General features: G+C 39.7%; 1 protein-coding gene across 3 annotated transcripts in view; it reads right to left on the bottom strand.

Annotated features, from left to right (window-relative positions):
- Positions 1-13,990, bottom strand: part of UMAD1 (UBAP1-MVB12-associated (UMA) domain containing 1) — a 253,280-nt gene that overhangs the window by 238,280 nt on the left and 1,010 nt on the right. The window contains exon 2 of one of the 3 annotated variants that reach the window (XR_004351373.1): positions 11,569-11,736. The exons of the other annotated variants lie outside the window; for them this stretch is intronic. The gene's annotated coding sequence lies outside the window, so the exon portion shown is untranslated. The remainder of the gene's footprint in view (positions 1-11,568; positions 11,737-13,990) is intronic. 3 annotated transcript variants of the gene reach the window in all.

Below are 13,990 nucleotides of genomic sequence, written 5' to 3'. Positions count from 1 at the left end.
CTTTCTGACCCACCTCCTAGAGTAATGGAAATAAAAACAAAAATAAACAAATGGGACCTAATGAAACTTCAAAGCTTTTGCACAGCAAAGGAAACCATAATCAAGACCAAAAGACAACCCTCAGAATGGGAGAAAACATTTGCAAATGAAGCAACTGACAAAGGATTAATCTCCAAAATTTACAAGCAGCTCATGCAGCTCAATAACAAAAAAACAAACAATCCCATCCAAAAATGGGCAGAAGACCTAAACAGACATTTCTCCAAAGAAGATATACAGAATGCCAACAAACACATGAAAGAATGCTCAACATCATTAATCATTAGAGAAATGCAAATCAAAACTACAATGAGATATCATCTCACACCAGTCAGAATGGCCATCATCAAAAAATCTAGAAACAATAAATGCTGGAGAGGGTGTGGAGAAAAGGGGACACTCTTGCACTGCTGGTGGGAATGTGAATTGGTTCAGCCACTATGGAGAACAGTATGGAGGTTCCTTAAAAAACTACAAATAGAATTACCATATGACCCAGCAATCCCACTACTGGGCATATACCCCGAGAAAACCAAAATTCAAAAAGAGTCATGTACCAAAATGTTCATTGCAGCTCTATTTACAATAGCCCGGAGATGGAAACAACCTAAGCGCCCATCATCGGATGAATGGATAAAGAAGATGTGGAGCTCTCAGCAGGAAGATGGCGGAAGAGTAAGACGCGGAGATGGCCTTCCTCCCCACGGATACACCAGAAATACATCCCCACGTGGAACAACTCCTACAGAACTCCTACTGAAGGCTGGCAGAAGACCTCAGACCTCCCAAAAGGCAAGAAACTCCCCACGTAACTGGGTAGGGCAAAAGAAAAAACAGAGACAAAAGAATAAGGACGGCACCTGCACCAGTGGGAGGGAGCTGTGAAGGAGGAAAAGTTTCCACACACTAGGAAGCCCCTCCGCGGGCGGAGACTGCGGGAGGCAGAGGGGGGAGTTTCGGGACCGCGGAGTAGTGCACAGCGACGGGTGCGGAGGGCAAAGCGGGGAGATTCCTGCACAGACGATCGGTGCCGACCGGCACTCACCAACCCGAGAGGCTTGCTGCTCACCCACCGGGGCGGGCGGGGCTGCGAGCTGAGGCTCGGGTTTTGGTTTTCGATGGAGCTCAGGGAGAGGACTGGGGTTGGCGGCTTGAACATAGCCTGAAGGGGTTAGTGCACCACGACTAGCCGGGAGGGAGTTCGGGGAAAAGCCTGCACCGGCCGAAGAGGCAAGAGACTTTTTCTTCCCTCTTTGTTTCCTGGTGCGCGAGGAGAGGGGTTTAAGAGCGCTGCTTAAAGGAACTCCAGAGACGGGCGCGAGCCGCGGCTAAAAGCGCGAACCCCAGAGACGGGCGCGAGCTGCGGCTACAACCGCGGACCCCAGAGACGGGCGGGAGACGCTAAGGCTGCTGCTGCCGCCACCAAGGGGCCTGTGTGCGAGCACAGGTCACTCTCCACACCCCTCTTCCGCGGAGCCTGTGCAGCCCGCCACTGCCAGGTTCCCGGGATCCAGGGACAACTTCCCCGGGACAGCGCACGGCGGGCCTCAGGCTGGTGCAACGTCACGCCGGCCTCTGCCGCAACGTCACGCTGCCTCTGCCGCCGCAGGCCGGCCCCGCACGCAGTGCCCCTCCTTCCCCCATCCCCCAACCCCCGGCCTGAGTGAGCCGGAGGCCCCGAATCAGCGGCTCCTTTAACCCCGTCCTGTCTGAGCGAAAAAACAGACGCCCTCCAGCGACTTACACGCAAGAGGCAGGGCCAAATCCAAAGCTGAGCTCCTGTGAGCTGTGAGAACAAAGAAGAGAAAGGGAAATCTCTCCCAGCAGCCACAGAAGCAGCGGATTAAAGCTCCACAATCAACTTGATATACCCTGCATCTGTGGAATACCTGAATAGACAAGGAATGATCCCAAATTGAAGAGGTGGAATTTAGGAGCGAGATCTATGATTTTTTTCCCTTTTCCTCTTTTTGTGAATGTGTACGTGTATGCTTCTGTGTGACATCTAGTCTGTATACTCTAGCTTCCACCATTTGTCCTAGGGCTATATCCGTCCATGACTTTTTTTTAAAAATTCTTTTTCTTAATAATTAAGTTTAATTGTAATAACTTTATTATACTTTACCTTCGTTCTTTCTTTCTTTCCTTCCTTCCCTCCCTCCTTTAGACAACGAATCACCCCAAATTGAGGAGGTGGTCTCAGGGAGCAGGATTTATGATTTTTCCCCCTTTACCTCTTTTTGTGAAGGTGTATGTGTATGCTTCTGTGTAAGATTTTCTCTGTATAGCTTTGCTTCCAACATTTGTCCTAAGGTTCTATCCGTCCCTTTTTTTTTTTTTTTCTAAATATTTTTTAATTCAATAACTATATTATACTTTATTTTATTTTTACTGTATCATCTTTCTTTCTGTCTTTTTTTCCTTCTTTCCCTCCTTCCTTCCTTCCTCCCTCCCTCCCTCCCTCCCTCCTTTCTTTCCTTCTTTGCTTCTTTCTTCCTTCCTTCCTTTCCTCCTTTCCCTCTTTCTTTACTCATACTTCTACTAATTCTCCCTACTTTTTCTCCCTTTTATTCTGAGCTGTGTGGATGAAAGGCTCTTGGTGCTCCAGCCAGGAGTCAGGGCTCTGCCTCTGAGGTAGGAGAGCCAACTTCAGGACACTGGTCAACAAGAGACCTCCCAGCTCCACATAATATTAAACGGTGGAAATATCCCAGAGACCTCCATCTTAACACCAGCACCCAGCTTCACTCAACGACCAGCAAGCCATAGTGCTGGACAACCTATGCCAAACAACTAGCAAAACAGGAACACAACCCCACCCATTAGCAGAGAGGCTGCCTAAAATCATAATAAGGCCACAGACACCCCAAAACACACCACCAGACGTGAACCTGCCCACTAGAGAGACAAGATCCAGCCTCATCCAGCAAAACACAGGCACTAGTCCCCTCCACCAGGAAGCCTACACAACCCACTGAAACAACCTTAGCCACTGGAGACAGACATCAAAAACAACGGGAACTACGAACCTGCAGCCTGCAAAAAGGAGACCCCAAACACAGTAAGATAAGCAAAATGAGAAGACAGAAAAACACACAGCAGATGAAGGAGCAAGATAAAAACCCACCAGACCTAACAAATGAAGAGGAAATAGGCAATCTACCTGAAAAAGAATTCAGAATAATGATAGTAAGGATGATCCGAAATCTTGGAAGTAGAATGGACAAAATGCAAGAAACAGTTAACAAGGACCTACAAGAACTAAAGATGAAACAAGCAACGATGAACAATGCAATAAATGAAATTAAAATCACTCTAGATAGGATCAATAGCAGAATAACTGAGGCAGAAGAACAGATAAGTGACCTGGAAGATAAAGTAGTGGAAATAACTACTGCAGAGCAGAATAAAGAAAAAAGAATGAAAAGAACTGAGGACAGTCTCAGAGACCTCTGGGACAACATGAAACGCACCAACATTCGAATTATAGGGGTTCCAGAAGAAGAAGAAAGAAAGAAAGGGACTGAGAAAATATTTGAAGAGATTATAGTTGAAAACTTCCCTAATATGGGAAAGGAAATAGTTAATCAAGTCCAAGAAGCACAGAGGGTCCCATACAGAATAAATACAAGGAGAAACACGCCAAGACACATATTAATCAAACTGTCAAAAATTAAATACAAAGAAAGCATATTAAAAGCAGCAAGGGAAAAACAACAAATAACACACAAGGGAATCCCCATAAGGTTAACAGCTGATCTCTCAGCAGAAACCCTACAAGCCAGAAGGGAGTGGCAGGACATACTGAAAGTGATGAAGGAGAATAGCCTGAAACCAAGACTACTCTACCCAGCAAGGATCTCATTCACATTTGATGGAGAAATTAAAACCTTTACAGACAAGCAAAAGCTGAGAGAGTTCAGCACCACCAAACCAGCTTTACAACAAATGCTAAAGGAACTTCTCTAGACACGAAACACAAGAGTAGGAAATGACCTATAGTAGCGAACCCAAAACAATATATAAAATGGAAATAGGAACATACATATCAATAATTACCTTAAATGTAAATGGACTAAATGCTCCCACCAAAAGACACAGATTGGCTGAATGGATACAAAAACAAGACCCTTATATATGCTGTCTACAAGAGACCCACTTCAGACCTAGAGACACATACAGACTGAAAGTAAGGGGATGGAAAAAGATATTCCATGCAAATGGAAACCAAAAGAAAGCTGGAGTAGCAATTCTCATATCAGACAAAATAGACTTTAAAATAAGGACTATTAAAAGGGACAAAGAAGGACACTACATAATGATCAAGGGATCGATCCAAGAAGAAGATATAACAATTGTAAATATTTATGCACCCAACATAGGAGCACCTCAATACATAAGGCAAATACTAACAACCATAAAAGGGGAGATCAACAGTAACACATTCATAGTAGGGGACTTTAACACCCCACTTTCACCCATGGACAGATCATCCAAAATGAAAATAAATAAGGAAACACAAGCTTTAAATGATACATTAAACAAGATGGACTTAATTGATATTTATAGGACACTCCATCCAAAAACAACAGAATACACATTTTTCTCAAGTGCTCATGGAACATTCTCCAGGATAGATCATATCTTGGGTCACAAATCAAGCCTTGGTAAATTTAAGAAAACTGAAATTGTATCAAGTATCTTTTCCGACCACAACGCCATGAGACTAGATATCAATTACAGGAAAAGATCTGTAAAAAATACAAACACATGGAGGCTAAACAATACACTACTTAATAATGAAGTGATCACTGAAGAAATCAAAGAGGAAATAAAAAAATACCTAGAAACAAATGACAATGGAGACACAACAACCCAAAACCTATGGGATGCAGCAAAAGCAGTTCTAAGGGGGAAGTTTATAGCAATACAAGCCCACCTTAAGAAGCAGGAAACATCTCGAATAAACAACCTAACCTTGCACCTCCAGCAATTAGAGAAAGAAGAACAAAAAAACCCCAAAACTAGCAGAAGGAAAGAAATCATAAAAATCAGATCAGAAATAAATGAGAAAGAAATGAAGGAAACAATAGCAAAGATCAATAAAACTAAAAGCTGGTTCTTTGAGAAGATAAACAAAATAGATAAACCACTAGCCAGACTCATCAAGAAAAAAAGGGAGAAGACTCAAATCAATAGAATTAGAAATGAAAAAGGAGAAGTAACAACTGACACTGCAGAAATAAAAAAAATCATGAGAGATTACTACAAGCAACTCTATGCCAATAAAATGGACAATCTGGAAGAAATGGACAAATTCTTAGAAATGCACAACCTGCCAAGACTGAATCAGGAAGAAATAGAAAATATGAACAGACCAATCACAAGCACTGAAATTGAAACTGTGATTAAAAACCTTCCAACAAACAAAAGCCCAGGACCAGATGGCTTCACAGGTGAATTCTATCAAACGTTTAGAGAAGAGCTAACACCTATCCTTCTCAAACTCTTCCAAAATATAGCAGAGGGAGGAACACTCCCAAATTCCTTCTACGAAGCCACCATCACCTTGATACCAAAACCAGACAAGGATGTCACAAAGAAAGAAAACTACAGGCCAATATCACTGATGAACATAGATGCAAAAATCCTCAACAAAATACTAGCAAACAGAATCCAACAGCACATTAAAAGGATCATACACCATGATCAAGTGGGGTTTATTCCAGGAATGCAAGGATTCTTCAATATACGCAAATCTATCAATGTGATAAACCATATTAACAAATTGAAGGAGAAAAACCATATGATCATCTCAATAGATGCAGAGAAAGCTTTCGACAAAATTCAACACCCATTTATGATAAAAACCCTCCAGAAAGTAGGTATAGAGGGAACTTTCCTAAACATAATAAAAGCCATATATGACAAGCCCACAGCAAACATCATCCTCAATGGTGAAAAACTGAAAGCATTTCCACTAAGATCAGGAACAAGACAAGGTTGCCCACTCTCACCGCTCTTATTCAACATAGTTTTGGAAGTTTTAGCCACAGCAATCAGAGAAGAAAAGGAAATAAAAGGAATCCAAATCGGAAAAGAAGAAGTAAAGCTGTCACTGTTTGCAGATGACATGATACTATACATAGAGAATCCTAAAGATGCTACCAGAAAACTACTAGAGCTAATCAATGAATTTGGTAAAGTAGCAGGATACAAAATTAATGCACAGAAATCTCTGGCATTCCTATATACTAATGATGAAAAATCTGAAAGTGAAATCAAGAAAACACTCCCATTTACCATTGCAACAAAAAGAATAAAATATCTAGGAATAAACCTACCTAAGGAGACGAAAGACCTGTATGCAGAAAATTATAAGACACTGATGAAAGAAATTAAAGATGATACAAATAGATGGAGAGATATACCATGTTCTTGGATGGGAAGAATCAACATTGTGAAAATGACTCTACTACCCAAAGCAATCTACAGATTCAATGCAATCCCTATCAAACTACCACTGGCATTTTTCACAGAACTAGAACAAAAAATTTCGCAATTTGTATGGAAACACAAAAGACCCCGAATAGCCAAAGCAATCTTTAGAACGAAAAAAGGAGCTGGAGGAATCAGGCTCCCTGACTTCAGACTATATTACAAAGCAACAGTAATCAAGACAGTATGGTACTGGCACAAAAACAGAAAGATAGATCAGTGGAACAGGATAGAAAGCCCAGAGATAAACCCACGCACATATGGACACCTTATCTTTGATAAAGGAGGCAGGAATGTACAGTGGAGAAAGGACAGCCTCTTCAATAAATGGTGCTGGGAAAACTGGACAGGTACATGTAAAAGTATGAGATTAGATCACTCCCTAACACCATACACAAAAATAAGCTCAAAATGGATTAAAGACCTAAATGTAAGGCCAGAAACTATCAAACTCTTAGAAGAAAACATAGGAAGAACACTCTATGACATAAATCACAGCAAGATCCTTTCTGACCCACCTCCTAGAGTAATGGAAATAAAAACAAAAATAAACAAATGGGACCTAATGAAACTTCAAAGCTTTTGCACAGCAAAGGAAACCATAACCAAGACCAAAAGACAACCCTCAGAATGGGAGAAAACATTTGCAAATGAAGCAACTGACAAAGGATTAATCTCCAAAATTTACAAGCAGCTCATGCAGCTCAATAACAAAAAAACAAACAACCCCATCCAAAAATGGGCAGAAGACCTAAATAGACATTTCTCCAAAGAAGATATACAGAATGCCAACAAACACATGAAAGAATGCTCAACATCATTAATCATCAGAGAAATGCAAATCAAAACTACAATGAGATATCATCTCACACCAGTCAGAATGGCCATCATCAAAAAATCTAGAAACAATAAATGCTGGAGAGGGTGTGGAGAAAAGGGGACACTCTTGCACTGCTGGTGGGAATGTGAATTGGTTCAGCCACTGTGGAGAACAGTATGGAGGTTCCTTAAAAAACTACAAATAGAATTACCATATGACCCAGCAATCCCACTACTTGGAATATACCCCGAGAAAACCAAAATTCAAAGAGAGTCATGTACCAAAATGTTCATTGCAGCTCTATTTACAATAGCCAGGACATGGAAACAACCTAAGCGCCCATCATCGGATGAATGGATAAAGAAGATGTGGCACATATACACAATGGAATATTACTCAGCCTTAAAAAGAAATGAAATTGAGTTATTTGTAATGAGATGGATAGACCTAGAGTCTGTCATACAGAGTGAAGTAAGTCAGAAAGAAAAAGACAAATACCGTATGCTAACACATATATATGGAATTTAAGGGGAAAAAAATGTCATGAAGAACCTAGGGGTAAGACAGGAATAAAGACGCAGACCTACTGGAGAATGGACTTGAGGATATGGGGAGGGGGAAGGGTGAGTTTTGACAGGGCGAGAGAGAGTCATGGACATATACACACTAACAAACGTAGTAAGGTAGATAGCTAGGGGGAAGCAGCTGCAAGGCACAGGGATAATAGCTCGGGGCTTTGGGACAGTCTGGAGGGGTGGGATGGGGAGAGTGGGAGGGAGGGAGACGCAAGAGGGAAGACATATGGGAACATATGTATATGTATAGCTGATTCACTTTGTTATAAAGCAGAAACTAACACCATTGTAAAGCAATTATACCCCAATAAAGATGTTTAAAAAAAAAAAAAGAAATTAAAGCAAATGACTCACAACTGCATAAAGAATTAGTAAACTGGAAAATTAGAAAAAATTATCCAGAATTCAGCACAAAGAGTCAAAACCACTGAATTCTAAAACAGAGGTCAAGAGCACATGAGGTCCTTCCTACTTCTAATCGGAGTTCCAGAAGGAGTTAGAGAATAGGAGAGAAGCAATATTCAAAGAGATAATGGTTGAAAATGTCCAAGTGCTGATAAAGACAAGATCATCAGATTCACAAAGCACAACATATTCACCAGAAAACTAAATAAAAGAACTCCTCATCAGGATACATTATACAGTGAAACTGCAGAATACCAAAAACAAACTGAAGATCAAGCAGATAGAGACATGAAAGAATAAAATCACAATTTAAAAGAAAAGCAAATATTATAAGAGTAAAATAATATCAGAGTAGTCTTGAGTGAAATTAATTGTCCATTTAGAATTCTATGTAAATAGATAATAAACCTATCTTTTGAAAACAAGAATGAAATAACCATATTCAGAAAAACACAAACTGATGGAATGTACTGCCAACAATTCTCACTGAAAGAACTTCCGAAGAAGGTACCTCAAAAAAAAAAAGGGGGGAGGAAACAACCACAGAAAAAAAGTTGGGATGTAAAAATAAATAGTAAGTGAAGAAAATGATACATATATGAATAATTCCAAGCAAATATTAACTGCATAAGATAATAATAATGCCTAATTTGTGGAGTTAAAAGGAATCAAGATAGAACTAAAACTCTAGACAACAGCATACAATTGGAAAAAGGTCAGTGGAGTTGTAGGTTCTTGTCTTGACACAGAGTAAAGTAACTTTAGACTTTAATGTGTTTGTTAAAGCGTGACCACAAAATATTTTATTAAAGAATATGTAACATTCAAACTAATACAGAGGAATAAAGTGGAATTACGGGAGAAAAATAAAAAGTCAATTCAAAAGAAGGCAAGAGAGGAGAAAAAAATAAACAACAACAAAAAAAAGCAGAACACACAGGAAGCACAAAATGACTGTTAAAATGAACCCATAAATATCAGGAGCCACAATCGATGTAAATGGACAAAAGATAGAAAAACTAAACCTCTAGCTACAAGCACCATTTACAAGAGAAACACCTAAAACATAAGGACCCAGAAAAGTTGAAAGTTATCAGGCCAACGCAGACACAAATACCACAAGGGTCACACAGTATAAATATCAAATAAGGTGTACTGGCGATAACATAACAAGCACAGAAGTGTCAAAGCACTCATGATCCACCACACACTAGTGTTCCCAGGAAAAAAGAATCCAGCTTCCACATAACCATTCCATACTTCACATTATACTGCAAAGCTATGGTAATCAAAACGGTGTGGTACTAGCACAAAAATAGACATAAAGATCAATGGAAGAGAATAGAGAGCCCAGAAATAAACCCACACACCTACAGGCAATTAATCTTCAACAAAGGAGGCAAGAATATACAATGAAGAAAAGAAATTCTCTTCAACAAGTGGTGTGGGGAAAGCTGAACAGCTACAAGTAAGTCAATGAAATCAGAACACTCCCTCACACCACATACAAAAATAAACTCAAAATGGTTTAAAGACCTTAATATAAGACATGGCACCATAAAACTCCTAGAAGAGAACATAGGCAAAACATTCTCTCATATAAAATGTAGCAGTACTTTTGTAGATCAGTCTCCCAAGGCAAAAGAAATAAAAGCAAAAATAAACAAATGGGACCTAATCAAACTTAAAAGCTTTGGCATAGCAAAGGAAACCATAAACAAAACAAAAACATAACCTATGGAATGGGAGAAAATATTTGCAAATGATGTGACTGACAAGGGGTTAATATCCAAAATATACAAACAGCTCATATAACTCAACACTGAAAAAACAAACATCCCAATCAATAAATGGGCAGAAGACCTAAATAGACATTTTTCTAAAGAAGACATACAGATGACAAACAGGCACGTGAAAAGATGCTCAACATAGCTAATTATTAGGGAAATGAAATTCAAAACCACAATGAGGTATCACCTCACACCTGTCAGAATGGCCATCATCAAAAAGTCTACAAATAATAAATGCTGTGGAGGGTGTGGAGAAAAGGGAACCCTCCTACACTGTTGATGGGAATGTAAATTGGTGCAGCCACTATGAAAAACAGTACAGAGGTTCCTTAAAATACTAAGTTAGACTACCATATGATGCAGCAATCCCACTCCTGAGCATATATCCAGAAAAGATGAAAACTCTAATTAGAAAAGATACATGCACCCCAATGTTCATAGCAGCACTATTTACAATAGCGAAGACATAGAAACAACCCGAATGTCCATCAACAGATGACTGGCTTAAAAAGAGGTGGTATGGGGTTCCCCTGGTGGTACAGTGGTTAACAATCCGCCTGCCAATGCAGGGGACACAGGTTTGAGCCCTGGTCCTGGAAGATCCCACATGCCGCGGAGCAGCTAAGCCCGTGCTCCACAACTACCGAGTCTGGGCTCTAGAGCCCGCGAGCCACAATTACTGAGCCCACATGCTACAACTACTGAAATCCGCAGGCCTAGAGCCCGTGCTCCGCAACAAGAGAAGCCACCGCAATGAGAAGCCGGTGCACTGCGACGAAGAGTAGCCCCTACTCGCCGCAACTAAGGAGAAGCCTGCGAGCAGCAACGAAGACCCAACACAGCCAAAAAATAAGTAAATTTTTAAAAAAAGAAAAAAGAGGTAGTATATGTATACACACACACACACACACACACACACACACACACACACACACACACAGTGGATGATTACTCAGCCATAAAAAAGAATGCAATACTGCTATTTCCAGCACCATGGATGGACCTAAAGAATATTATACTAAGTAAGTCAGACAGAGAGAGACAAATACTATATGACATCACTTATATGTGGAATCTAAAAAATAAAAAAATTAAATCTATATACAAAACAGAAACAGACTCAGACATAGAAAACAAATTTATGGTTATCAAAGGGGAGAGGGAAGCAGGGAGGGATAAATTAGAAGTACGGGATTAACAGATAGAAACTACTACACATAAAATAGATAAGCCACAGAGATTTACTGTATAGCACAAGGAACGATATTCAGTATCTTATAATAACCTACAGTGGAAAAGATTCTGAAAGGAACATAAAACTGAGTCACTTTGTACACCTGTAACTAACACAATATTGTAAATTAATTATACTTCAATTAAAACAAATAATAAGAATCCAGCCTCCACACATTTGGGCAATTCTGTCATAATGGAAGCTTACTGCTTAAAGAAGCGTCTTGCTGGGAAGGAGCTGCTGGAGCCCACAGGCTGGTATCAGTCTGCTCCTCCTTTGAGCTGAGACCTGCCAGGTCAGCTCTCTGATAAGCCACCAAAGAGATGAGGAAATGAACATCCAAGCTCATGAGTCTTGCCTCCCTTAGGTGAAGTACTGGAAGGAAAAAGAGACAGCAAACAAATTCTAACGAAAAGAAAGCCGATGTGTCTACAGTAGTAGCAACAAAATTAACTTTAAGCAAAAAGCATGATTTGAGATAGTCACTACTTCATCGCACCATTTTATTTCATAATCTTCATCTTGTATGTAGTGAAAACCAAATCTTCAAAAATATATAGCACAAGTCATCAGAAGTTCAAGGAGAAACTGCCAATGCTACCATTTGCAATTATCTCTATAAGTGAGACATTAATCAGACAAAAGGTAAGAAAATAGAAATAGCTGAATACTGCAATTAACAAGTTTGATCCAATAACTGGAAAACACAATTTTCTTCTGAAGAATACATGAAACGCTTGCAAAAACTTGATGTCTTAAAGCAAGTCTCATACTTTCAGAGCTAGTATCAGACAGACCATACCATTTGATGATAATGTAATTACACTAGAAATTAACAGCAAAACAACTTTAATAAATAAAACCTATATATTTGGAAACAAAAACAACCCTTAAATCAAAGAAGAAATATGCCATAAACTAGAAAATATTTAAAACTTAATGATGATGAACACCTACTTATGAAAAACTTGTGGGATATGCTTAAAGCAGAAGGTACAGGTTACTATACCAAACCCAGAACGTTTTACAGGTGAGTTCTACCTAACAGTCAACGAACAGGTATCTCCAAGTTTACACAAAATCTAGAGAATAGAGAAAACACTCCACAACTGATTTCATGAGACTACTCTAATGCTAATAATACCAAAATCTGACAAAGATTATATACAAGCAAGAAAAACTACAGGCCAGTCTCACTCATGAACATGAATGCAAAAATCCTAAACAAAACAATAGCAAATCAAATCCAGGAATACAGAATAAAAGATATCATAACCAAGTTGTGTTTCTTCCAGGAATGTGAGTGTTATTCACCACTGAAAAATATATTCCTTTCATCATCTCAAGGCAAAAAAAATGCATTTGATCAAACTCCATAAACACTCAGTTAAAACTTTTATCAAACTAGGAATAGAAGGGAAAGTTCTTAACCTAATAAGTAGAACTCTAGGGTGTGAAGGACTTCCGGGAGGGCTCTTTAAAGGGAGCTGAGTCCCATGAAGGTAGACCCTTTTGTCTGCCCACTTCTTTGCTGCCTGGAATGGGGACTACATGGCTGACGTTCTACCACCTACCCTGGTCTATGAGGTGATATGGATCAACTGGAATTCTCCTACACTCCTGACAGGAGGATAAATCGGTACCACGCCATTTATGAACAGCTACACGCATGATAAAACTATAGAGAAAAGCTTAGGGTGCTTAACACAAAGTTCAAGAGAGTGTTTCTTTCTGGCTGGTAGAGAGGAGGACTTAACGGAGGATGCCCACCCCTAATGGTGAAGTTCCATTTCTTACTCTAAATGAGAGGCCCACATGGGCTCATTTTATTTCTCTGGAAACTATACATATCAGCTATATATACTCTTCTCTGTGCATGAGATATCACGTAATAAATTTCACGTGACTGAAAAAATATCCAAGAAGCTATTTTAAATTATCTTCTTGCTCATCTCCTTGTTTAGAAAAAAGATGCTCTTGTAGGCAAAAGTGGTTTTTTAACTGTTATAAAACAGTGCTATTAGCATCTGGTGCTTTAAGGGCTGCTCTTTAAAAAACAGTTGCTATTAAAGATATTCATGTGTACTCTACCCTATATAATGCAATCAACTTGGTTTCCAAACCCTGAAGTGCAGAAGATGTTAAGGCTCTGCACGGAATATAAAAGAGGCTCTGCTCACCTTTCACCGACAACCACTTTTTTATGCACCAACTGACATGCACCCTGCATCTGCTAACGAAATCCTTCAGATGTTTCAGTGACAGCAACATTAAAAGACAAATATATTTACATAGATGCTAAGTGCTAAATAAACACGGAGAGATGCAAACTATCATTTAATTACGGCACATCAGATTTCCATCTTAAATTGCCGCGTGACGTCTCAAACAAGAACTTCTTAGCTTAAGGCAACAGCGGGACTAAACTGGAGACTCTAGATAGGTACCTGAATTGGCTTTAGGCAAACTGATGGACTCGGTTTCCAAAAACTAATAATATCCCCCCGCCCCGATTTTTCTTTTTCCAATTTCCGGAGCACCGTTGGCAGGTTTTTTTTAATGAGCACTTATTCGGGAATATCGCTGGCAAGGCAGGTATCAAATCCCGGAAGATAAAGCCCCCAAAATC

This window comes from Phocoena sinus, chromosome 9 (genome assembly GCF_008692025.1).
Source record: "Phocoena sinus isolate mPhoSin1 chromosome 9, mPhoSin1.pri, whole genome shotgun sequence".
Taxonomy (NCBI): Eukaryota; Metazoa; Chordata; class Mammalia; order Artiodactyla; family Phocoenidae; genus Phocoena; species Phocoena sinus.
This window is presented reverse-complemented; position numbering and strand designations above follow the sequence as displayed.